The sequence below is a fragment of the Canis lupus genome, chromosome 27 (genome assembly GCF_048164855.1).
Source record: "Canis lupus baileyi chromosome 27, mCanLup2.hap1, whole genome shotgun sequence".
NCBI classification, from domain to species: domain Eukaryota; kingdom Metazoa; phylum Chordata; class Mammalia; order Carnivora; family Canidae; genus Canis; species Canis lupus.
In genome coordinates this window covers 2,479,770-2,504,929 of record NC_132864.1, presented here as the reverse complement: position 1 = coordinate 2,504,929, position 25,160 = coordinate 2,479,770, and positions in this window count along the sequence as shown.

The following is a 25,160-nucleotide window of genomic DNA, read 5'->3' as shown; positions in this document are numbered from 1 at the left end:
TGACATGGGAGTTGGAAACTAGCTACACTCTGATTGAAGAAGGCCATTGGAAATCGCTGTATTCAACTCAGATACACAGGAGTTCAGGCCCAATGCTTACACATGCTTTTCCGGCAACCTCTCTCAGCCACTAACATTAGGATGTTAGCAGCTGCGCCTACAGTCAGGCAGGATGCGGGTGGGTTCTGCCCTGTCCTCAGCACTCCCAGGGAAGCATGCCTAGAAGCCAGCTCTCAACTAGCTGCATTCTTATGGCAGTGTGAAGGTAGCAGTATTCTGAGTAAGTAGGTTCCCAGATTACCACTCTACTGCACCTGGAGATACCCTCCAGGTCTGCATTGTTAACTTGCGTCTCAGAAGCCTCTGGCAAACGTCTCTGGTGAAGACGTCCGAAACTCACTCTGCAGGCAGTGTGGAACTGTGAGGGACTGAGGGTGAGCTCAACTCTCAGAAGTAAGATGTTTTTGGACAAGGCGTTCAACTACCTACTCACGTATGGAACTTAGTATGTAGCACCAGTCTACCCCAGGAATTACTAGGAAATCGCTTGATTGAGCTTGGAGGCACTCGTCTTGTGTGCCGGGAGATTCCAGTTACCTCTCCCAACACTTGCGTCAAGCAGCGAGCCTAGGCCTTTTGGAAGCGAAAGGTAGCGGCAGGCAGGATGTTGGGTTACAGGCCATAAGCTCAACTCTCAGAAGTGTGTATGCATGGGTGGCAGATGTCTGCTACCCACTCGGACATGGGAGTTGGAACCTAGCTACACTCCTATTGAAGAAGGACTTTGGAAATCGCTGTATTCAACTCAGATACACGGGAGTTCAGGCCCAATGCTTACACATGCTTTTCCCAGAAACTATCCCAGCCACTAACAGAAGGAGGTTAGCAGGTAAGTCTACAGTCAGGCAGGATGCGGGAGGGTCCTGCCCTGTCCTCAGCTCTCACAGGGAAGCATGCCTTGAAGCCAGCTCTCAACTAGCTGCATTCTTATGACAGTGTGAAGGTAGCAGTATTCTGAGTAAGGAGGTTCCCAGATTACCACTCTACTGCACCTGGAGATACCCTCCAGGTCTGCATTGTTAACTTGCGTCTCAGAGGCCTCTGGCAAACGTCTCTGGTGAAGACGTGCGAAACTCACTCTGCAGGCAGTGTGGAACTGTGAGGGACTGAGGGTCAGCTCAACTCTCAGCAGTAAGATGTTTTTGGACAAGGCGTTCAAATACCTACTCACGTATGGAACTTAGTATGTAGCACCAGTCTACCCCAGGAATTACTGTGAAATCGCTGGATTGAGCTTGGAGGCACTAGTCTTGTTGCCGGGAGATTCCAGTTACCTCTCCCAACACTTCGGTGAAGCAGCGAGCCTAGGCCTTTTGGAAGCGAAAGCTAGCTGCAGGCAGGAGGTAGGGATACAGGCCATAAGCTCAACTCTCAGAAGTGTGTATGCATGGGAGGCAGATGTCTGCTACCCACTCGTACATGCGAGTGGGAACCTACTACACTCTGATGAAAAAGGACTTTGGAAATCGCTGTATTCAACTCAGATACACGTGGGTTCAGGCACAACGATTCCACATGCTTTTCTCACAACCTTTCCCTGCCACTAACATGAGGACGTTAGCAGCTCCTTCTACAGTCAAGCAGGATGCGGGAGGGTTGTGCCCTGTCCTTAGCTCTCACAGGGAAGCATGTCTTGAAGCCAGCGGTCAACTAGCTGCATACTTATGGCAGGGTCAAGGTAGCAGTATTCTGAGACAGGAGGTTCCCAGATTACCACTCTACTGCACCTGGAGATACCCTCCAGGTCTGCATTGTTAACTTGCGTCTCAGAGGCCTCTGGCAAACGTCTCTGGTGAAGACGTGCGAAACTCACTCTGCAGGCAGTGTGGAACTGTGAGGGACTGAGGGTCAGCTCAACTCTCAGCAGTAAGATGTTTTTGGACAAGGTGTTCAAATACCTACTCACGTATGGAACTTAGTATGTAGCACCAGTCTACCCCAGGAATTACTAGGAAATCGCTTGATTGAGCTTGGAGGCACTCGTCTTGTGTGCCGGGAGATTCCAATTACCTCTCCCAACACTTGCGTCAAGCAGCGAGCCTAGGCCTTTTGGAAGCGAAAGGTAGCGGCAGGCACGATGTAGGGTTACAGGCCATAAGCTCAACACTCAGAAGTGTGTATGCATGGGAGGCAGATGTCTGCTACCCACTCGGACATGGGAGTTGGAACCTAGCTACACTCCTATTGAAGAAGGATGTTGGAAATCGCTGTATTCAACTCAGATACTCGGGAGTTCAGGCCCAATGCTTACACATGCTTTTCCCACAACCTATCCCAGCCACTAACAGAAGGAGGTTAGCAGGTACGTCTACAGTCAGGCAGGATGCGGGAGGGTTCTGCCCTGTCCTCAGCTCTCACAGGGAAGCATGTCTAGAAGCCAGCTCTCAACTAGCTGCATTCTTATGACAGTGTGAAGGTAGCAGTATTCTGAGTAAGGCGGTTCCGAGATTACCACTCTACTGCACCTGGAGATACCCTCTAGGTCTGCATTGTTAACTTGCGTCTCAGAAGCCTGTGGCAAACGTCTCTGGTGAAGACCTGCGAAACTCACTCTGCAGGCAGTGTGGAACTGTGAGGGACTGAGGGTGAGCTCAACTCTTAGAAGTAAGATGCTTTTGGACAAGGCGTTCAGCTACATTCTCACGTATGGAACTTAGTATGTAGCACCAGTCTACCCCAGGAATTACTAGGAAATCGCTTGATTGAGCTTGGAGGCACTCGTCTTGTGTGCCGGGAGATTCCAGTTACCTCTCCCAACACTTGCGTCAAGCAGCGAGCCTAGGCCTTTTGGAAGCGAAAGGTAGCGGCAGGCAGGATGTTGGGTTACAGGCCATAAGCTCAACTCTCAGAAGTGTGTATGCATGGGTGGCAGATGTCTGCTACCCACTCGGACATGGGAGTTGGAACCTAGCTACACTCCTATTGAAGAAGGACTTTGGAAATCGCTGTATTCAACTCAGATACACGGGAGTTCAGGCCCAATGCTTACACATGCTTTTCCCACAAACTATCCCAGCCACTAACAGAAGGAGGTTAGCAGGTAAGTCTACAGTCAGGCAGGATGCGGGAGGGTCCTGCCCTGTCCTCAGCTCTCACAGGGAAGCATGCCTTGAAGCCAGCTCTCAACTAGCTGCATTCTTATGACAGTGTGAAGGTAGCAGTATTCTGAGTAAGGAGGTTCCCAGATTACCACTCTACTGCACCTGGAGATACCCTCCAGGTCTGCATTGTTAACTTGCGTCTCAGAAGCCTGTGGCAAACGTCTCTGGTGAAGACGTGCGAAACTCACTCTGCAGGCAGTGTGGAACTGTGAGGGACTGAGGGTGAGCTCAACTCTCAGCAGTAAGATGATTTTGGACAAGGCGTTCAGCTACCTTCTCACATATGGAACTTAGTATGTAGCACCAGTCTACCCCAGGAATTACTGGGAAATCGCTGGATTGAGCTTGGAGGCACTAGTCTTGTTGCCGGGAGATTCCAGTTACCTCTCCCAACACTTCGGTGAAGCAGCGAGCCTAGGCCTTTTGGAAGCGAAAGCTAGCTGCAGGCAGGAGGTAGGGATACAGGCCATAAGCTCAACTCTCAGAAGTGTGTATGCATGGGAGGCAGATGTCTGCTACCCACTCGTACATGCGAGTGGGAACCTACTACACTCTGATGAAAAAGGACTTTGGAAATCGCTGTATTCAACTCAGATACACGTGGGTTCAGGCACAACGATTCCACATGCTTTTCTCACAACCTTTCCCTGCCACTAACATGAGGACGTTAGCAGCTCCTTCTACAGTCAAGCAGGATGCGGGAGGGTTGTGCCCTGTCCTTAGCTCTCACAGGGAAGCATGTCTTGAAGCCAGCGGTCAACTAGCTGCATACTTATGGCAGTGTCAAGGTAGCAGTATTCTGAGACAGGAGGTTCCCAGATTACCACTCTACTGCACCTGGAGATACCCTCCAGTTCTGCATTGTTAACTTGCGTCTCAGAGGCCTCTGGCAAACGTCTCTGGTGAAGACGTGCGAAACTCACTCTGCAGGCAGTGTGGAACTGTGAGGGACTGAGGGTCAGCTCAACTCTCAGCAGTAAGATGTTTTTGGACAAGGCGTTCAAATACCTACTCACGTATGGAACTTAGTATGTAGCACCGGTCTACCCCAGGAATTACTAGGAAATCGCTTGATTGAGCTTGGAGGCACTCGTCTTGTGTGCCGGGAGATTCCAATTACCTCTCCCAACACTTGCGTCAAGCAGCGAGCCTAGGCCTTTTGGAAGCCAAAGGTAGCGGCAAGCACGATGTAGGGTTACAGGCCATAAGCTCAACTCTCAGAAGTGTGTATGCATGGGAGGCAGATGTCTGCTACCCACTCGGACATGGGAGTTGGAACCTAGCTACACTCCTATTGAAGAAGGATGTTGGAAATCGCTGTATTCAACTCATATACTCGGGAGTTCAGGCCCAATGCTTACACATGCTTTTCCCACAACCTATCCCAGCCACTAACAGAAGGAGGTTAGCAGGTACGTCTACAGTCAGGCAGGATGCGGGAGGGTTCTGCCCTGTCCTCAGCTCTCACAGGGAAGCATGCCTAGAAGCCAGCTCTCAACTAGCGGCATTCTTATGACAGTGTGAAGGTAGCAGTATTCTGAGTAAGGCGGTTCCGATATTACCACTCTACTGCACCTGGAGATACCCTCCAGGTCTGCATTGTTAACTTGCGTCTCAGAAGCCTGTGGCAAACGTCTCTGGTGAAGACCTGCGAAACTCACTCTGCAGGCAGTGTGGAACTGTGAGGGACTGAGGGTGAGCTCAACTCTCAGAAGTAAGATGGTTTTGGACAAGGCGTTCAGCTACATTCTCACGTATGGAACTTAGTATGTAGCACCTGTCTACCCCAGGAATTACTAGGCAATCGCTGGAATGAGCTTGGAGGCACTAGTCTTGTGTGCCGGGAGATTCCAATTACCTCTCCCAACACTTCCGTCAAACAGCGAGCCTAGGCCTTTTAGAAGTGAAAGGAACCAGCAGGCTGGATGGGGAGGTACAGGCCTTAAGCTCAACTCTCAGAAGTGTGTATGCAGGGGAGACAGATGTCTGCTACCCACTCTGACATTGGAGTTGGAAACTACCTACACTCTGATTGAAGAAGGCCATTGGAAATCACTGTATTCAACTCAGATACACAGGAGTTAAGGCCCAATGCTTACACATGCTTTTCCCGCAACCTCTCTCAGCCACTAACATTAGGATGTTAGCAGCTGCGCCTACAGTCAGGCAGGATGCGGGTGGGTTCTGCCATGTCCTCAGCACTCCCAGGGAAGCATGCCTAGAAGCCAGCTCTCAACTAGCTGCATTCTTATGGCAGGGTGAAGGTAGCAGTATTCTGAGTCAGGAGGTTCCAAGATTACCACTCTACTGCACCTGGAGATACCCTCCAGGTCTGCATTGTTAACTTGCGTCTCAGAAGCCTGTGGCAAACGTCTCTGGTGAAGACCTGCGAAACTCACTCTGCAGGCAGTGTGGAACTGTGAGGGACTGAGGGTGAGCTCAACTCTCAGAAGTAAGATGCTTTTGGACAAGGCGTTCAGCTACCTTCTCACGTATGGAACTTAGTATGTAGCACCAGTCTACCACACGAATTACTAGGCAATCGCTGGAATGAGCTTGGAGGCCCTAGTCTTGTGTGCCGGGAGATTCCAATTACCTCTCCCAACACTTCCGTCAAACAGCGAGCCTAGGCCTTTTAGAAGTGAAAGGAACCAGCAGGCTGGATGGGGAGGTACAGGCCTTAAGCTCAACTCTCAGAAGTGTGTATGCAGGGGAGACAGATGTCTGCTACCCACTCTGACATGGGAGTTGGAAACTAGCTACACTCTGATTGAAGAAGGCCATTGGAAATCGCTGTATTCAACTCAGATACACAGGAGTTCAGGCCCAATGCTTACACATGCTTTTCCGGCAACCTCTCTCAGCCACTAACATTAGGATGTTAGCAGCTGCGCCTACAGTCAGGCAGGATGCGGGTGGGTTCTGCCCTGTCCTCAGCACTCCCAGGGAAGCATGCCTAGAAGCCAGCTCTCAACTAGCTGCATTCTTATGGCAGTGTGAAGGTAGCAGTATTCTGAGTAAGTAGGTTCCCAGATTACCACTCTACTGCACCTGGAGATAACCTCCAGGTCTGCATTGTTAACTTGCGTCTCAGAAGCCTCTGGCAAACGTCTCTGGTGAAGACGTGCGAAACTCACTCTGCAGGCAGGGTGGAACTGTGAGGGACTGAGGGTCAGCTCAACTCTCAGCAGTAAGATGTTTTTGGACAAGGCGTTCAAATACCTACTCACGTATGGAACTTAGTATGTAGCACCAGTCTACCCCAGGAATTACTGGGAAATCGCTGGATTGAGCTTGGAGGCACTAGTCTTGTTGCCGGGAGATTCCAGTTACCTCTCCCAACACTTCGGTGAAGCAGCGAGCCTAGGCCTTTTGGAAGCGAAAGCTAGCTGCAGGCAGGAGGTAGGGATACAGGCCATAAGCTCAACTCTCAGAAGTGTGTATGCATGGGAGGCAGATGTCTGCTACCCACTCGTACATGCGAGTGGGAACCTACTACACTCTGATGAAAAAGGACTTTGGAAATCGCTGTATTCAACTCAGATACACGTGGGTTCAGGCACAACGATTCCACATGCTTTTCTCACAACCTTTCCCTGCCACTAACATGAGGACGTTAGCAGCTCCTTCTACAGTCAAGCAGGATGCGGGAGGGTTGTGCCCTGTCCTTAGCTCTCACAGGGAAGCATGTCTTGAAGCCAGCGGTCAACTAGCTGCATACTTATGGCAGGGTCAAGGTAGCAGTATTCTGAGACAGGAGGTTCCCAGATTACCACTCTACTGCACCTGGAGATACCCTCCAGGTCTGCATTGTTAACTTGCGTCTCAGAGGCCTCTGGCAAACGTCTCTGGTGAAGACGTGCGAAACTCACTCTGCAGGCAGTGTGGAACTGTGAGGGACTGAGGGTCAGCTCAACTCTCAGCAGTAAGATGTTTTTGGACAAGGCGTTCAAATACCTACTCACGTATGGAACTTAGTATGTAGCACCAGTCTACCCCAGGAATTACTAGGAAATCGCTTGATTGAGCTTGGAGGCACTCGTCTTGTGTGCCGGGAGATTCCAATTACCTCTCCCAACACTTGCGTCAAGCAGCGAGCCTAGGCCTTTTGGAAGCGAAAGGTAGAGGCAGGCACGATGTAGGGTTACAGGCCATAAGCTCAACACTCAGAAGTGTGTATGCATGGGAGGCAGATGTCTGCTACCCACTCGGACATGGGAGTTGGAACCTAGCTACACTCCTATTGAAGAAGGATGTTGGAAATCGCTGTATTCAACTCAGATACTCGGGAGTTCAGGCCCAATGCTTACACATGCTTTTCCCACAACCTATCCCAGCCACTAACAGAAGGAGGTTAGCAGGTACGTCTACAGTCAGGCAGGATGCGGGAGGGTTCTGCCCTGTCCTCAGCTCTCACAGGGAAGCATGTCTAGAAGCCAGCTCTCAACTAGCTGCATTCTTATGACAGTGTGAAGGTAGCAGTATTCTGAGTAAGGCGGTTCCGAGATTACCACTCTACTGCACCTGGAGATACCCTCCAGGTCTGCATTGTTAACTTGCGTCTCAGAAGCCTGTGGCAAACGTCTCTGGTGAAGACCTGCGAAACTCACTCTGCAGGCAGTGTGGAACTGTGAGGGACTGAGGGTGAGCTCAACTCTTAGAAGTAAGATGCTTTTGGACAAGGCGTTCAGCTACATTCTCACGTATGGAACTTAGTATGTAGCACCTGTCTACCCCAGGAATTACTAGGCTATCGCTGGAATGAGCTTGGAGGCACTAGTCTTGTGTGCCGGGAGATTCCAATTACCTCTCCCAACACTTCCGTCAAACAGCGAGCCTAGGCCTTTTAGAAGTGAAAGGAACCAGCAGGCTGGATGGGGAGGTACAGGCCTTAAGCTCAACTCTCAGAAGTGTGTATGCAGGGGAGACAGATGTCTGCTACCCACTCTGACATAGGAGTTGGAAACTAGCTACACTCTGATTGAAGAAGGCCATTGGAAATCGCTGTATTCAACTCAGATACACAGGAGTTCAGGCCCAATGCTTACACATGCTTTTCCCGCAACCTCTCTCAGCCACTAACATTAGGATGTTAGCAGCTGCGCCTAAAGTCAGGCAGGATGCGGGTGGGTTCTGCCATGTCCTCAGCACTCCCAGGGAAGCATGCCTAGAAGCCAGCTCTCAACTAGCTGCATTCTTATGGCAGTGTGAAGGTAGCAGGATTCTGAGTCAGGAGATTCCAAGATTACCACTCTACTGCACCTGGAGATACCCTCCAGGTCTGCATTGTTAACTTGAGTCTCAAAAGCCTGTGGCAAACGTCTCTGGTGAAGACCTGCAAAACTCACTCTGCAGGCAGTGTGGAACTGTGAGGGACTGAGGGTGAGCTAAACTCTCAGAAGTAAGATGCTTTTGTTTTTTTGTTTTTTTTTTTTTTAGTAAGATGCTTTTGGACAAGGCGTTCAGCTACCTTCTCACGTATGGAACTTAGTATGTAGCAGCAGTCTACCACACGAATTACTAGGCAATCGCTGGAATGAGCATGGAGGCACTAGTCTTGTGTGCCGGGAGATTCCAATTACCTCTCCCAACACTTCCGTCAAACAGCGAGCCTAGGCCTTTTAGAAGTGAAAGGAACCAGCAGGCTGGATGGGGAGGTACAGGCCTTAAGCTCAACTCTCAGAAGTGTATGCAGGGGAGACAGATGTCTGCTACCCACTCTGACATGGGAGTTGGAAACTACCTACACTCTGATTGAAGAAGGCCATTGGAAATCGCTGTATTCAACTCAGATACACAGGAGTTCAGGCCCAATGCTTACACATGCTTTTCCCGCAACCTCTCTCAGCCACTAACATTAGGATGTTAGCAGCTGCGCCTACAGTCAGGCAGGATGCGGGTGGGTTCTGCCCTGTCCTCAGCACTCCCAGGGAAGCATGCCTAGAAGCCAGCTCTCAACTAGCTGCATTCTTATGACAGTGTGAAGGTAGCAGTATTCTGAGTCAGGAGGTTCCCAGATTACCACTCTACTGCACCTGGAGATACCCTCCAGGTCTGCATTGTTAACTTGCGTCTCAGAAGCCTCTGGCAAACGTCTCTGGTGAAGACGTCCGAAACTCACTCTGCAGGCAGTGTGGAACTGTGAGGGACTGAGGGTGAGCTCAACTCTCAGAAGTAAGATGTTTTTGGACAAGGCGTTCAACTACCTACTCACGTATGGAACTTAGTATGTAGCACCAGTCTACCCCAGGAATTACTAGGAAATCGCTTGATTGAGCTTGGAGGCACTCGTCTTGTGTGCCTGGTGATTCCAATTACCTCTCCCAACACTTGCGTCAAGCAGCGAGCCTAGGCCTTTTGGAAGCGAAAGGTAGCGGCATGCAGGATGTTGGGTTACAGGCCATAAGCTCAACTCTCAGAAGTGTGTATGCATGGGTGGCAGATGTCTGCTACCCACTCGGACATGGGAGTTGGAACCTAGCTACACTCCTATTGAAGAAGGACTTTGGAAATCGCTGTATTCAACTCAGATACACGGGAGTTCAGGCCCAATGCTTACACATGCTTTTCCCACAAACTATCCCAGCCACTAACAGAAGGAGGTTAGCAGGTAAGTCTACAGTCAGGCAGGATGCGGGAGGGTCCTGCCCTGTCCTCAGCTCTCACAGGGAAGCATGCCTTGAAGCCAGCTCTCAACTAGCTGCATTCTTATGACAGTGTGAAGGTAGCAGTATTCTGAGTAAGGAGGTTCCCAGATTACCACTCTACTGCACCTGGAGATACCCTCCAGGTCTGCATTGTTAACTTGCGTCTCAGAAGCCTCTGGCAAACGTCTCTGGTGAAGACGTGCGAAACTCACTCTGCAGGCAGTGTGGAACTGTGAGGGACTGAGGGTGAGCTCAACTCTCAGCAGTAAGATAATTTTGGACAAGGCGTTCAGCTACCTTCTCACATATGGAACTTAGTATGTAGCACCAGTCTACCCCAGGAATTACTGGGAAATCGCTGGATTGAGCTTGGAGGCACTAGTCTTGTTGCCGGGAGATTCCAGTTACCTCTCCCAACACTTCGGTGAAGCAGCGAGCCTAGGCCTTTTGGAAGCGAAAGCTAGCTGCAGGCAGGAGGTAGGGATACAGGCCATAAGCTCAACTCTCAGAAGTGTGTATGCATGGGAGGCAGATGTCTGCTACCCACTCGTACATGCGAGTGGGAACCTACTACACTCTGATGAAAAAGGACTTTGGAAATCGCTGTATTCAACTCAGATACACGTGGGTTCAGGCACAACGATTCCACATGCTTTTCTCACAACCTTTCCCTGCCACTAACATGAGGACGTTAGCAGCTCCTTCTACAGTCAAGCAGGATGCGGGAGGGTTGTGCCCTGTCCTTAGCTCTCACAGGGAAGCATGTCTTGAAGCCAGCGGTCAACTAGCTGCATACTTATGGCAGGGTCAAGGTAGCAGTATTCTGAGACAGGAGGTTCCCAGATTACCACTCTACTGCACCTGGAGATACCCTCCAGGTCTGCATTGTTAACTTGCGTCTCAGAGGCCTCTGGCAAACGTCTCTGGTGAAGACGTGCGAAACTCACTCTGCAGGCAGTGTGGAACTGTGAGGGACTGAGGGTCAGCTCAACTCTCAGCAGTAAGATGTTTTTGGACAAGGCGTTCAAATACCTACTCACGTATGGAACTTAGTATGTAGCACCAGTCTACCCCAGGAATTACTAGGCAATCGCTTGATTGAGCTTGGAGGCACTCGTCTTGTGTGCCGGGAGATTCCAATTACCTCTCCCAAAACTTGCGTCAAGCAGCGAGCCTAGGCCTTTTGGAAGCGAAAGGTAGCGGCAGGCACGATGTAGGGTTACAGGCCATAAGCTCAACTCTCAGAAGTGTGTATGCATGGGAGGCAGATGTCTGCTACCCACTCGGACATGGGAGTTGGAACCTAGCTACACTCCTATTGAAGAAGGATGTTGGAAATCGCTGTATTCAACTCAGATACTCGGGAGTTCAGGCCCAATGCTTACACATGCTTTTCCCACAACCTATCCCAGCCACTAACAGAAGGAAGTTACCAGGTACGTCTACAGTCAGGCAGGATGCGGGAGGGTTCTGCCCTGTCCTCAGCTCTCACAGGGAAGCATGCCTAGAAGCCAGCTCTCAACTAGCTGCATTCTTATGACAGTGTGAAGGTAGCAGTATTCTGAGTAAGGCGGTTCCGAGATTACCACTCTACTGCACCTGGAGATACCCTCCAGGTCTGCATTGTTAACTTGCGTCTCAGAAGCCTGTGGCAAACGTCTCTGGTGAAGACCTGCGAAACTCACTCTGCAGGCAGTGTGGAACTGTGAGGGACTGAGGGTGAGCTCAACTCTCAGAAGTAAGATGCTTTTGGACAAGGCGTTCAGCTACATTCTCACGTATGGAACTTAGTATGTAGCACCTGTCTACCCCAGGAATTACTAGGCTATCGCTGGAATGAGCTTGGAGGCACTAGTCTTGTGTGCCGGGAGATTCCAATTACCTCTCCCAACACTTCCGTCAAACAGCGAGCCTAGGCCTTTTAGAAGTGAAAGGAACCAGCAGGCTGGATGGGGAGGTACAGGCCTTAAGCTCAACTGTCAGAAGTGTGTATGCAGGGGAGACAGATGTCTGCTACCCACTCTGACATGGGAGTTGGAAACTACCTACACTCTGATTGAAGAAGGCCATTGGAAATCGCTGTATTCAACTCAGATACACAGGAGTTCAGGCCCAATGCTTACACATGCTTTTCCCGCAACCTCTCTCAGCCACTAACATTAGGATGTTAGCAGCTGCGCCTACAGTCAGGCAGGATGCGGGTGGGTTCTGCCATGTCCTCAGCACTCCCAGGGAAGCATGCCTAGAAGCCAGCTCTCAACTAGCTGCATTCTTATGGCAGTGTGAAGGTAGCAGTATTCTGAGTCAGGAGGTTCCAAGATTACCACTCTACTGCACCTGGAGATACCCTCCAGGTCTGCATTGTTAACTTGCGTCTCAGAAGCCTGTGGCAAACGTCTCTGGTGAAGACCTGCGAAACTCACTCTGCAGGCAGTGTGGAACTGTGAGGGACTGAGGGTGAGCTCAACTCTCAGAAGTAAGATGATTTTGGACAAGGCGTTCAGCTACCTTCTCACGTATGGAACTTAGTATGTAGCAGCAGTCTACCACACGAATTACTAGGCAATCGCTGGAATGAGCTTGGAGGCCCTAGTCTTGTGTGCCGGGAGATTCCAATTACCTCTCCCAACACTTCCGTCAAACAGCGAGCCTAGGCCTTTTAGAAGTGAAAGGAACCAGCAGGCTGGATGGGGAGGTACAGGCCTTAAGCTCAACTCTCAGAAGTGTGTATGCAGGGGAGACAGATGTCTGCTACCCACTCTGACATGGGAGTTGGAAACTAGCTACACTCTGATTGAAGAAGGCCATTGGAAATCGCTGTATTCAACTCAGATACACAGGAGTTCAGGCCCAATGCTTACACATGCTTTTCCGGCAACCTCTCTCAGCCACTAACATTAGGATGTTAGCAGCTGCGCCTACAGTCAGGCAGGATGCGGGTGGGTTCTGCCCTGTCCTCAGCACTCCCAGGGAAGCATGCCTAGAAGCCAGCTCTCAACTAGCTGCATTCTTATGGCAGTGTGAAGGTAGCAGTATTCTGAGTAAGTAGGTTCCCAGATTACCACTCTACTGCACCTGGAGATACCCTCCAGGTCTGCATTGTTAACTTGCGTCTCAGAAGCCTCTGGCAAACGTCTCTGGTGAAGACGTCCGAAACTCACTCTGCAGGCAGTGTGGAACTGTGAGGGACTGAGGGTGAGCTCAACTCTCAGAAGTAAGATGTTTTTGGACAAGGCGTTCAACTACCTACTCACGTATGGAACTTAGTATGTAGCACCAGTCTACCCCAGGAATTACTAGGAAATCGCTTGATTGAGCTTGGAGGCACTCGTCTTCTGTGCCGGGAGATTCCAGTTACCTCTCCCAACACTTGCGTCAAGCAGCGAGCCTAGGCCTTTTGGAAGCGAAAGGTAGCGGCAGGCAGGATGTTGGGTTACAGGCCATAAGCTCAACTCTCAGAAGTGTGTATGCATGGGTGGCAGATGTCTGCTACCCACTCGGACATGGGAGTTGGAACCTAGCTACACTCCTATTGAAGAAGGACTTTGGAAATCGCTGTATTCAACTCAGATACACGGGAGTTCAGGCCCAATGCTTACACATGCTTTTCCCACAAACTATCCCAGCCACTAACAGAAGGAGGTTAGCAGGTAAGTCTACAGTCAGGCAGGATGCGGGAGGGTCCTGCCCTGTCCTCAGCTCTCACAGGGAAGCATGCCTTGAAGCCAGCTCTCAACTAGCTGCATTCTTATGACAGTGTGAAGGTAGCAGTATTCTGAGTAAGGAGGTTCCCAGATTACCACTCTACTGCACCTGGAGATACCCTCCAGGTCTGCATTGTTAACTTGCGTCTCAGAGGCCTCTGGCAAACGTCTCTGGTGAAGACGTGCGAAACTCACTCTGCAGGCAGTGTGGAACTGTGAGGGACTGAGGGTCAGCTCAACTCTCAGCAGTAAGATGTTTTTGGACAAGGCGTTCAAATACCTACTCACGTATGGAACTTAGTATGTAGCACCAGTCTACCCCAGGAATTACTGTGAAATCGCTGGATTGAGCTTGGAGGCACTAGTCTTGTTGCCGGGAGATTCCAGTTACCTCTCCCAACACTTCGGTGAAGCAGCGAGCCTAGGCCTTTTGGAAGCGAAAGCTAGCTGCAGGCAGGAGGTAGGGATACAGGCCATAAGCTCAACTCTCAGAAGTGTGTATGCATCGGAGGCAGATGTCTGCTACCCACTCGTACATGCGAGTGGGAACCTACTACACTCTGATGAAAAAGGACTTTGGAAATCGCTGTATTCAACTCAGATACACGTGGGTTCAGGCACAACGATTCCACATGCTTTTCTCACAACCTTTCCCTGCCACTAACATGAGGACGTTAGCAGCTCCTTCTACAGTCAAGCAGGATGCGGGAGGGTTGTGCCCTGTCCTTAGCTCTCACAGGGAAGCATGTCTTGAAGCCAGCGGTCAACTAGCTGCATACTTATGGCAGGGTCAAGGTAGCAGTATTCTGAGACAGGAGGTTCCCAGATTACCACTCTACTGCACCTGGAGATACCCTCCAGGTCTGCATTGTTAACTTGCGTCTCAGAGGCCTCTGGCAAACGTCTCTGGTGAAGACGTGCGAAACTCACTCTGCAGGCAGTGTGGAACTGTGAGGGACTGAGGGTGAGCTCAACTCTCAGCAGTAAGATGTTTTTGGACAAGGCGTTCAAATACCTACTCACGTATGGAACTTAGTATGTAGCACCAGTCTACCCCAGGAATTACTAGGAAATCGCTTGATTGAGCTTGGAGGCACTCGTCTTGTGTGCCGGGAGATTCCAATTACCTCTCCCAACACTTGCGTCAAGCAGCGAGCCTAGGCCTTTTGGAAGCGAAAGGTAGCGGCAGGCACGATGTAGGGTTACAGGCCATAAGCTCAACACTCAGAAGTGTGTATGCATGGGAGGCAGATGTCTGCTACCCACTCGGACATGGGAGTTGGAACCTAGCTACACTCCTATTGAAGAAGGATGTTGGAAATCGCTGTATTCAACTCAGATACTCGGGAGTTCAGGCCCAATGCTTACACATGCTTTTCCCACAACCTATCCCAGCCACTAACAGAAGGAGGTTAGCAGGTACGTCTACAGTCAGGCAGGATGCGGGAGGGTTCTGCCCTGTCCTCAGCTCTCACAGGGAAGCATGTCTAGAAGCCAGCTCTCAACTAGCTGCATTCTTATGACAGTGTGAAGGTAGCAGTATTCTGAGTAAGGCGGTTCCGAGATTACCACTCTACTGCACCTGGAGATACCCTCTAGGTCTGCATTGTTAACTTGCGTCTCAGAAGCCTGTGGCAAACGTCTCTGGTGAAGACCTGCGAAACTCACTCTGCAGGCAGTGTGGAACTGTGAGGGACTGAGGGTGAGCTCAACTCTTAGAAGTAAGATGCTTTTGGACAAGGCGTTCAGCTACATTCTCACGTATGGAACTTAGTATGTAGCACCTGTCTACCCCAGGAATTACTAGGCTATCGCTGGAATGAGCTTGGAGGCACTAGTCTTGTGTGCCGGGAGATTCCAATTACCTCTCCCAACACTTCCGTCAAACAGCGAGCCTAGGCCTTTTAGAAGTGAAAGGAACCAGCAGGCTGGATGGGGAGGTACAGGCCTTAAGCTCAACTCTCAGAAGTGTGTATGCAGGGGAGACAGATGTCTGCTACCCACTCTGACATAGGAGTTGGAAACTAGCTACACTCTGATTGAAGAAGGCCATTGGAAATCGCTGTATTCAACTCAGATACACAGGAGTTCAGGCCCAATGCTTACACATGCTTTTCCCGCAACCTCTCTCAGCCACTAACATTAGGATGTTAGCAGCTGCGCCTAAAGTCAGGCAGGATGCGGGTGGGTTCTGCCATGTCCTCAGCACTCCCAGGGAAGCATGCCTAGAAGCCAGCTCTCAACTAGCTGCATTCTTATGGCAGTGTGAAGGTAGCAGTATTCTGAGTAAGGAGGTTCCCAGATTACCACTCTACTGCACCTGGAGATACCCTCCAGGTCTGCATTGTTAACTTGAGTCTCAAAAGCCTGTGGCAAACGTCTCTGGTGAAGACCTGCAAAACTCACTCTGCAGGCAGTGTGGAACTGTGAGGGACTGAGGGTGAGCTCAACTCTCAGAAGTAAGATGATTTTGGACAAGGCGTTCAGCTACCTTCTCACATATGGAACTTAGTATGTAGCACCAGTCTACCCCAGGAATTACTGGGAAATCGCTGGATTGAGCTTGGAGGCACTAGTCTTGTTGCCGGGAGATTCCAGTTACCTCTCCCAACACTTCGGTGAAGCAGCGAGCCTAGGCCTTTTGGAAGCGAAAGCTAGCTGCAGGCAGCAGGTAGGGATACAGGCCATAAGCTCAACTCTCAGAAGTGTGTATGCATGGGAGGCAGATGTCTGCTACCCACTCGTACATGCGAGTGGGAACCTACTACACTCTGATGAAAAAGGACTTTGGAAATCGCTGTATTCAACTCAGATACACGTGGGTTCAGGCACAACGATTCCACATGCTTTTCTCACAACCTTTCCCTGCCACTAACATGAGGACGTTAGCAGCTCCTTCTACAGTCAAGCAGGATGCGGGAGGGTTGTGCCCTGTCTTTAGCTCTCACAGGAAGCATGCCTTGAAGCCAGCTGTCAACTAGCTGCATACTTATGGCAGGGTCAAGGTAGCAGTATTCTGAGACAGGAGGTTCCCAGATTACCACTCTACTGCACCTGGAGATACCCTCCAGGTCTGCATTGTTAACTTGCGTCTCAGAGGCCTCTGGCAAACGTCTCTGGTGAAGACGTGCGAAACTCACTCTGCAGGCAGTGTGGAACTGTGAGGGACTGAGGGTCAGCTCAACTCTCAGCAGTAAGATGTTTTTGGACAAGGCGTTCAAATACCTACTCACGTATGGAACTTAGTATGTAGCACCAGTCTACCCCAGGAATTACTAGGCAATCGCTTGATTGAGCTTGGAGGCACTCGTCTTGTGTGCCGGGAGATTCCAATTACCTCTCCCAACACTTGCGTCAAGCAGCGAGCCTAGGCCTTTTGGAAGCGAAAGGTAGCGGCAGGCACGATGTAGGGTTACAGGCCATAAGCTCAACTCTCAGAAGTGTGTATGCATGGGAGGCAGATGTCTGCTACCCACTCGGACATGGGAGTTGGAACCTAGCTACACTCCTATTGAAGAAGGATGTTGGAAATCGCTGTATTCAACTCAGATACTCGGGAGTTCAGGCCCAATGCTTACACATGCTTTTCCCACAACCTATCCCAGCCACTAACAGAAGGAGGTTAGCAGGTACGTCTACAGTCAGGCAGGATGCGGGAGGGTTCTGCCCTGTCCTCAGCTCTCACAGGGAAGCATGCCTAGAAGCCAGCTCTCAACTAGCTGCATTCTTATGACAGTGTGAAGGTAGCAGTATTCTGAGTAAGGCGGTTCCGAGATTACCACTCTACTGCACCTGGAGATACCCTCCAGGTCTGCATTGTTAACTTGCGTCTCAGAAGCCTGTGGCAAACGTCTCTGGTGAAGACCTGCGAAACTCACTCTGCAGGCAGTGTGGAACTGTGAGGGACTGAGGGTGAGCTCAACTCTCAGAACTAAGATGCTTTTGGACAAGGCGTTCAGCTACATTCTCACGTATGGAACTTAGTATGTAGCACCTGTCTCCCCAGGAATTATTAGGCTATCGCTGGAATGAGCTTGGAGGCACTAGTCTTGTGTGCCGGGAGATTCCAATTACCTCTCCCAACACTTCCGTCAAACAGCGAGCCTAGGCCTTTTAGAAGTGAAAGGAACCAGCAGGCTGGATGGGGAGGTACAGGCCTTAAGCTCAACTCTCAGAAGTGTGTATGCAGGGGAGATAGATATCTGCTACCCACTCTGACATGGGAGTTGGAAACTAGCTACACTCTGATTGAAGAAGGCCATTGGAAATCGCTGTATTCAACTCAGATACACAGGAGTTCAGGCCCAATGCTTACACATGCTTTTCCCGCAACCTCTCTCAGTCACTAACATTAGGATGTTAGCAGCTGCGCCTACAGTCAGGCAGGATGCGGGTGGGTTCTGCCCTGTCCTCAGCACTCCCAGGGAAGCATGCCTAGAAGCCAGCTCTCAACTAGCTGCATTCTTATGGCAGTGTGAAGGTAGCAGTATTCTGAGTCAGGAGGTTCCCAGATTACCACTCTACTGCACCTGGAGATACCCTCCAGGTCTGCATTGTTAACTTGCGTCTCAGAAGCCTGTGGCAAACGTCTCTGGTGAAGACGTCCGAAACTCACTCTGCAGGCAGTGTGGAACTGTGAGGGACTGAGGGTGAGCTCAACTCTCAGAAGTAAGATGTTTTTGGACAAGGCGTTCAACTACCTACTCACGTATGGAACTTAGTATGTAGCACCAGTCTACCCCAGGCACTACTAGGAAATCGCTTGATTGAGCTTGGAGGCACTCGTCTTGTGTGCCGGGAGATTCCAGTTACCTCTCCCAACACTTGCGTCAAGCAGCGAGCCTAGGCATTTTGGAAGCGAAAGGTAGCGTCAGGCAGGATGTTGGGTTACAGGCCATAAGCTCAACTCTCAGAAGTGTGTATGCATGGGTGGCAGATGTCTGCTATCCATTCGGACATGGGAGTTGGAACCTAGCTACACTCCTATTGAAGAAGGACTTTGGAAATCGCTGTATTCAACTCAGATACACGGGAGTTCAGGCCCAATGCTTACACATGCTTTTCCCACAAACTATCCCAGCCACTAACAGAAGGAGGTTAGCAGGTAAGTCTACAGTCAGGCAGGATGCGGGAGGGTTCTGCCCTGTCCTCAGCTCTCACAGGGAAGCATGCCTTGAAGCCAGCTCTCAACTAGCTGCATTCTTATGACAGTGTGAAGGTAGCAGTATTCTGAGTAAGGAGGTTCCCAGATTACCACTCTACTGCACCTGGAGATACCCTCCAGGTCTGCATTGTTAACTTGCGTCTCAGAGGCCTCTGGCAAACGTCTCTGGTGAAGACGTGCGAAACTCACTCTGCAGGCAGTGTGGAACTGTGAGGGACTGAGGGTCAGCTCAACTCTCAGCAGTAAGATGTTTTTGGACAAGGCGTTCAAATACCTACTCACGTATGGAACTTAGTTTGTAGCACCAGTCTACCCCAGGAATTACTGGGAAATCGCTGGATTGAGCTTGGAGGCACTAGTCTTGTTGCCGGGAGATTCCAGTTACCTCTCCCAACACTTCGGTGAAGCAGCGAGCCAGGCCTTTTGGAAGCGAAAGCTAGCTGCAGGCAGGAGGTAGGGATACAGGCCATAAGCTCAACTCTCAGAAGTGGGTATGCATGGGAGGCAGATGTCTGCTACCCACTCGTACATGCGAGTGGGAACCTACTACACTCTGATGAAAAAGGACTTTGGAAATCGCTGTATTCAACTCAGATACACGTGGGTTCAGGCACAACGATTCCACATGCTTTTCTCACAACCTTTCCCTGCCACTAACATGAGGACGTTAGCAGCTCCTTCTACAGTCAAGCAGGATGCGGGAGGGTTGTGCCCTGTCCTTAGCTCTCACAGGGAAGCATGTCTTGAAGCCAGCGGTCAACTAGCTGCATACTTATGGCAGGGTCAATGTAGCAGTATTCTGAGACAGGAGGTTCCCAGATTACCACTCTACTGCACCTGGAGATACCCTCCAGGTCTGCATTGTTAACTTGCGTCTCAGAAGCCTCTGGGAAACGTCTCTGGTGAAGACGTCCGAAACTCACTCTGCAGGCAGTGTGGAACTGTGAGGGACTGAGGGTGAGCTCAACTCTCAGAAGTAAGATGTTTTTGGACAAGGCGTTCAACTACCTACTCACGTATGGAACTTAGTATGTAGCACCAGTCTACCCCAGGAATTACTAGGAAATCGCTTGATTGAGCTTGGAGGCACTCGTCTTGTGTGCCGGGAGATTCCAGTTACCTCTCCCAACACTTCCGTCAAACAGCGAGCCGAGGCCTTTTAGAAGTGTAAGGAACCAGCAGGCTGGATGGGGAGGTACAGGCCTTAAGCTCAACTCTCAGAAGTGTGTATGCAGGGGAGACAGATGTCTGCTACCCACTCTGACATGGGAGTTGGAAACTACCTACACTCTGATTGAAGAAGGCCATTGGAAATCGCTGTATTCAACTCAGATACACAGGAGTTCAGGCCCAATGCTTACACATGCTTTTCCCGCAACCTCTCTCAGCCACTAACATTAGGATGTTAGCAGCTGCGCCTACAGTCAGGCAGGATGCGGGTGGGTTCTGCCCTGTCCTCAGCACTCCCAGGGAAGCATGCCTAGAAGCCAGCTCTCAACTAGCTGCATTCTTATGGCAGTGTGAAGGTAGCAGTATTCTGAGTCAGGAGGTTCCAAGATTACCACTCTACTGCACCTGGAGATACCCTCCAGGTCTGCATTGTTAACTTGCGTCTCAGAAGCCTGTGGCAAACGTCTCTGGTGAAGACCTGCGAAACTCACTCTGCAGGCAGTGTGGAACTGTGAGGGACTGAGGGTGAGCTCAACTCTCAGAAGTAAGATGCTTTTGGACAAGGCGTTCAGCTACCTTCTCACGTATGGAACTTAGTATGTAGCACCAGTCTACCACACGAATTACTAGGCAATCGCTGGAATGAGCTTGGAGGCCCTAGTCTTGTGTGCCGGGAGACTCCAATTACCTCTCCCAACACTTCCGTCAAACAGCGAGCCTAGGCCTTTTAGAAGTGAAAGGAACCAGCAGGCTGGATGGGGAGGTACAAGCCTTAAGCTCAACTCTCAGAAGTGTGTATGCAGGGGAGACAGATGTCTGCTACCCACTCTGACATGGGAGTTGGAAACTAGCTACACTCTGATTGAAGAAGGCCATTGGAAATCGCTGTATTCAACTCAGATACACAGGAGTTCAGGCCCAATGCTTACACATGCTTTTCCCGCAACCTCTCTCAGCCACTAACATTAGGATGTTAGCAGCTGCGCCTACAGTCAGGCAGGATGCGGGAGGGTTCTGCCCTGTCCTCAGCACTCCCAGGGAAGCATGCCTAGAAGCCAGCTCTCAACTAGCTGCATTCTTATGGCAGTGTGAAGGTAGCAGTATTCTGAGTAAGGAGGTTCCCAGATTACCACTCTACTGCACCTGGAGATACCCTCCAGGTCTGCATTGTTAACTTGCGTCTCAGAAGCCTCTGGCAAACGTCTCTGGTGAAGACGTCCGAAACTCACTCTGCAGGCAGTGTGGAACTGTGAGGGACTGAGGGTGAGCTCAACTCTCAGAAGTAAGATGTTTTTGGACAAGGCGTTCAACTACCTACTCACGTATGGAACTTAGTATGTAGCACCAGTCTACCCCAGGAATTACTAGGAAATCGCTTGATTGAGCTTGGAGGCACTCGTCTTGTGTGCCGGCAGATTCCAGTTACCTCTCCCAACACTTGCGTCAAGCAGCGAGCCTAGGCATTTTGGAAGCGAAAGGTAGCGGCAGGCAGGATGTTGGGTTACAGGCCATAAGCTCAACTCTCAGAAGTGTGTATGCATGGGTGGCAGATGTCTGCTACCCACTCGGACATGGGAGTTGGAACCTAGCTACACTCCTATTGAAGAAGGACTTTGGAAATCGCTGTATTCAACTCAGATACACGGGAGTTCAGGCCCAATGCTTACACATGCTTTTCCCACAAACTATCCCAGCCACTAACAGAAGGAGGTTAGCAGGTAAGTCTACAGTCAGGCAGGATGCGGGAGGGTCCTGCCCTGTCCTCAGCTCTCACAGGGAAGCATGCCTTGAAGCCAGCTCTCAACTAGCTGCATTCTTATGACAGTGTGAAGGTAGCAGTATTCTGAGTAAGGAGGTTCCCAGATTACCACTCTACTGCACCTGGAGATAAGCTCCAGGTCTGCATTGTTAACTTGCGTCTCAGAAGCCTCTGGCAAACGTCTCTGGTGAAGACGTGCGAAACTCACTCTGCAGACAGTGTGGAACTGTGAGGGACTGAGGGTGAGCTCAACTCTCAGCAGTAAGATGTTTTTGGACAAGGCGTTCAAATACCTACTCACGTATGGAACTTAGTATGTAGCACCAGTCTACCCCAGGAATTACTGGGAAATCGCTGGATTGAGCTTGGAGGCACTAGTCTTGTTGCCGGGAGATTCCAGTTACCTCTCCCAACACTTCGGTGAAGCAGCGAGCCTAGGACTTTTGGAAGCGAAAGCTAGCTGCAGGCAGGAGGTAGGGATACAGGCCATAAGCTCAACTCTCAGAAGTGTGTATGCAACGGAGGCAGATGTCTGCTACCCACTCGTACATGCGAGTGGGAACCTACTACACTCTGATGAAAAAGAACTTTGGAAATCGCTGTATTCAACTCAGATACACGTGGGTTCAGGCACAACGATTCCACATGCTTTTCTCACAACCTTTCCCTGCCACTAACATGAGGACGTTAGCAGCTCCTTCTACAGTCAAGCAGGATGCGGGAGGGTTGTGCCCTGTCCTTAGCTCTCACAGGGAAGCATGTCTTGAAGCCAGCGGTCAACTAGCTCCATACTTATGGCAGGGTCAAGGTAGCAGTATTCTGAGACAGGAGGTTCCCAGATTACCACTCTACTGCACCTGGAGATACCCTCCAGGTCTGCATTGTTAACTTGCGTCTCAGAAGCCTGTGGCAAATGTCTCTGGTGAAGACCTGCGAAACTCACTCTGCAGGCAGTGTGGAACTGTGAGGGACTGAGGGTGAGCTCAACTCTCAGAAGTAAGATGCTTTTGGACAAGGCGTTCAGCTACATTCTCACGTTTGGAACTTAGTATGTAGCACCAGTCTACCCCAGGAATTACTAGGCAATCGCTTGATTGAGCTTGGAGGCACTCGTCTTGTGTGCCGGGAGATTCCAATTACCTCTCCCAACACTTGCGTCACGCAGCGAGCCTAGGCCTTTTGGAAGCGAAAGGTAGCGGCAGGCACGATGTAGGGTTACAGGCCATAAGCTCAACTCTCAGAAGTGTGTATGCATGGGAGGCAGATGTCTGCTACCCACTCGGACATGGGAGTTGGAACCTAGCTACACTCCTATTGAAGAAGGAGGTTGGAAATCGCTGTATTCAACTCAGATACTCGGGAGTTCAGGCCCAATGCTTACACATGCTTTTCCCACAACCTATCCCAGCCACTAACAGAAGGAGGTTAGCAGGTACGACTACAGTCAGGCAGGATGCGGGAGGGTTCTGCCCTGTCCTCAGCTCTCACAGGGAAGCATGCCTAGAAGCCAGCTCTCAACTAGCTGCATTCTTATGACAGTGTGAAGGTAGCAGTATTCTGAGTAAGGCGGTTCCGAGATTACCACTCTACTGCACCTGGAGATACCCTCCAGGTCTGCATTGTTAACTTGCGTCTCAGAAGCTTGTGGCAAACGTCTCTGGTGAAGACCTGCGAAACTCACTCTGCAGGCAGTGTGGAACTGTGAGGGACTGAGGGTGAGCTCAACTCTCAGAAGTAAGATGCTTTTGGACAAGGCGTTCAGCTACATTCTCACGTATGGAACTTAGTATGTAGCACCTGTCTACCCCAGGAATTACTAGGCTATCGCTGGAATGAGCTTGGAGGCCCTAGTCTTGTGTGCCGGGAGATTCCAATTACCTCTACCAACACTTCCGTCAAACAGCGAGCCTAGGCCTTTTAGAAGTGAAAGGAACCAGCAGGCTGGATGGGGAGGTACAGGCCTTAAGCTCAACTCTCAGAAGTGTGTATGCAGGGGAGACAGATGTCTGCTACCCACTCTGACATGGGAGTTGGAAACTAGCTACACTCTGATTGAAGAAGGCCATTGGAAATCGCTGTATTCAACTCAGATACACAGGAGTTCAGGCCCAATGCTTACACATGCTTTTCCCGCAACCTCTCTCAGCCACTAACATTAGGATGTTAGCAGCTGCGCCTACAGTCAGGCAGGATGCGGGTGGGTTCTGCCATGTCCTCAGCACTCCCAGGGAAGCATGCCTAGAAGCCAGCTCTCAACTAGCTGCATTCTTATGGCAGTGTGAAGGTAGCAGTATTCTGAGTCAGGAGGTTCCAAGATTACCACTCTACTGCACCTGGAGATACCCTCCAGGTCTGCATTGTTAACTTGCGTCTCAGAAGCCTGTGGCAAACGTCTCTGGTGAAGACCTGCGAAACTCACTCTGCAGGCAGTGTGGAACTGTGAGGGACTGAGGGTGAGCTCAACTCTCAGAAGTAAGATGCTTTTGGACAAGGCGTTCAGCTACCTTCTCACGTATGGAACTTAGTATGTAGCAGCAGTCTACCACACGAATTACTAGGCAATCGCTGGAATGAGCTTGGAGGCCCTAGTCTTGTGTGCCGGGAGATTCCAATTACCTCTCCCAACACTTCCGTCAAACAGCGAGCCTAGGCCTTTTAGAAGTGAAAGGAACAAGCAGGCTGGATGGGGAGGTACAGGCCTTAAGCTCAACTCTCAGAAGTGTGTATGCAGGGGAGACAGATGTCTGCTACCCACTCTGACATGGGAGTTGGAAACTACCTACACTCTGATTGAAGAAGGCCATTGGAAATCGCTGTATTCAACTCAGATACACAGGAGTTCAGGCCCAATGCTTACACATGCTTTTCCCGCAACCTCTCTCAGCCACTAACATTAGGATGTTAGCAGCTGCGCCTACAGTCAGGCAGGATGCGGGTGGGTTCTGCCCTGTCCTCAGCACTCCCAGGGAAGCATGCCTAGAAGCCAGCTCTCAAGTAGCTGCATTCTTATGGCAGTGTGAAGGTAGCAGTATTCTGAGTAAGGAGGTTCCCAGATTACCACTCTACTGCACCTGGAGATACCGTCCAGGTCTGCATTGTTAACTTGCGTCTCAGAAGCCTCTGGCAAACGTCTCTGGTGAAGACGTCCGAAACTCACTCTGCAGGCAGTGTGGAACTGTGAGGGACTGAGGGTGAGCTCAACTCTCAGAAGTAAGATGTTTTTGGACAAGGCGTTCAACTACCTACTCACGTATGGAACTTAGTATGTAGCACCAGTCTACCCCAGGAATTACTAGGAAATCGCTTGATTGAGCTTGGAGGCACTCGTCTTGTGTGCCGGGAGATTCCAGTTACCTCTCCCAACACTTGCGTCAAGCAGCGAGCCTAGGCCTTTTGGAAGCGAAAGGTAGCGGCACGCAGGATGTTGGGTTACAGGCCATAAGCTCAACTCTCAGAAGTGTGTATGCATGGGTGGCAGATGTCTGCTACCCACTCGGACATGGGAGTTGGAACCTAGCTACACTCCTATTGAAGAAGGACTTTGGAAGGATGGAA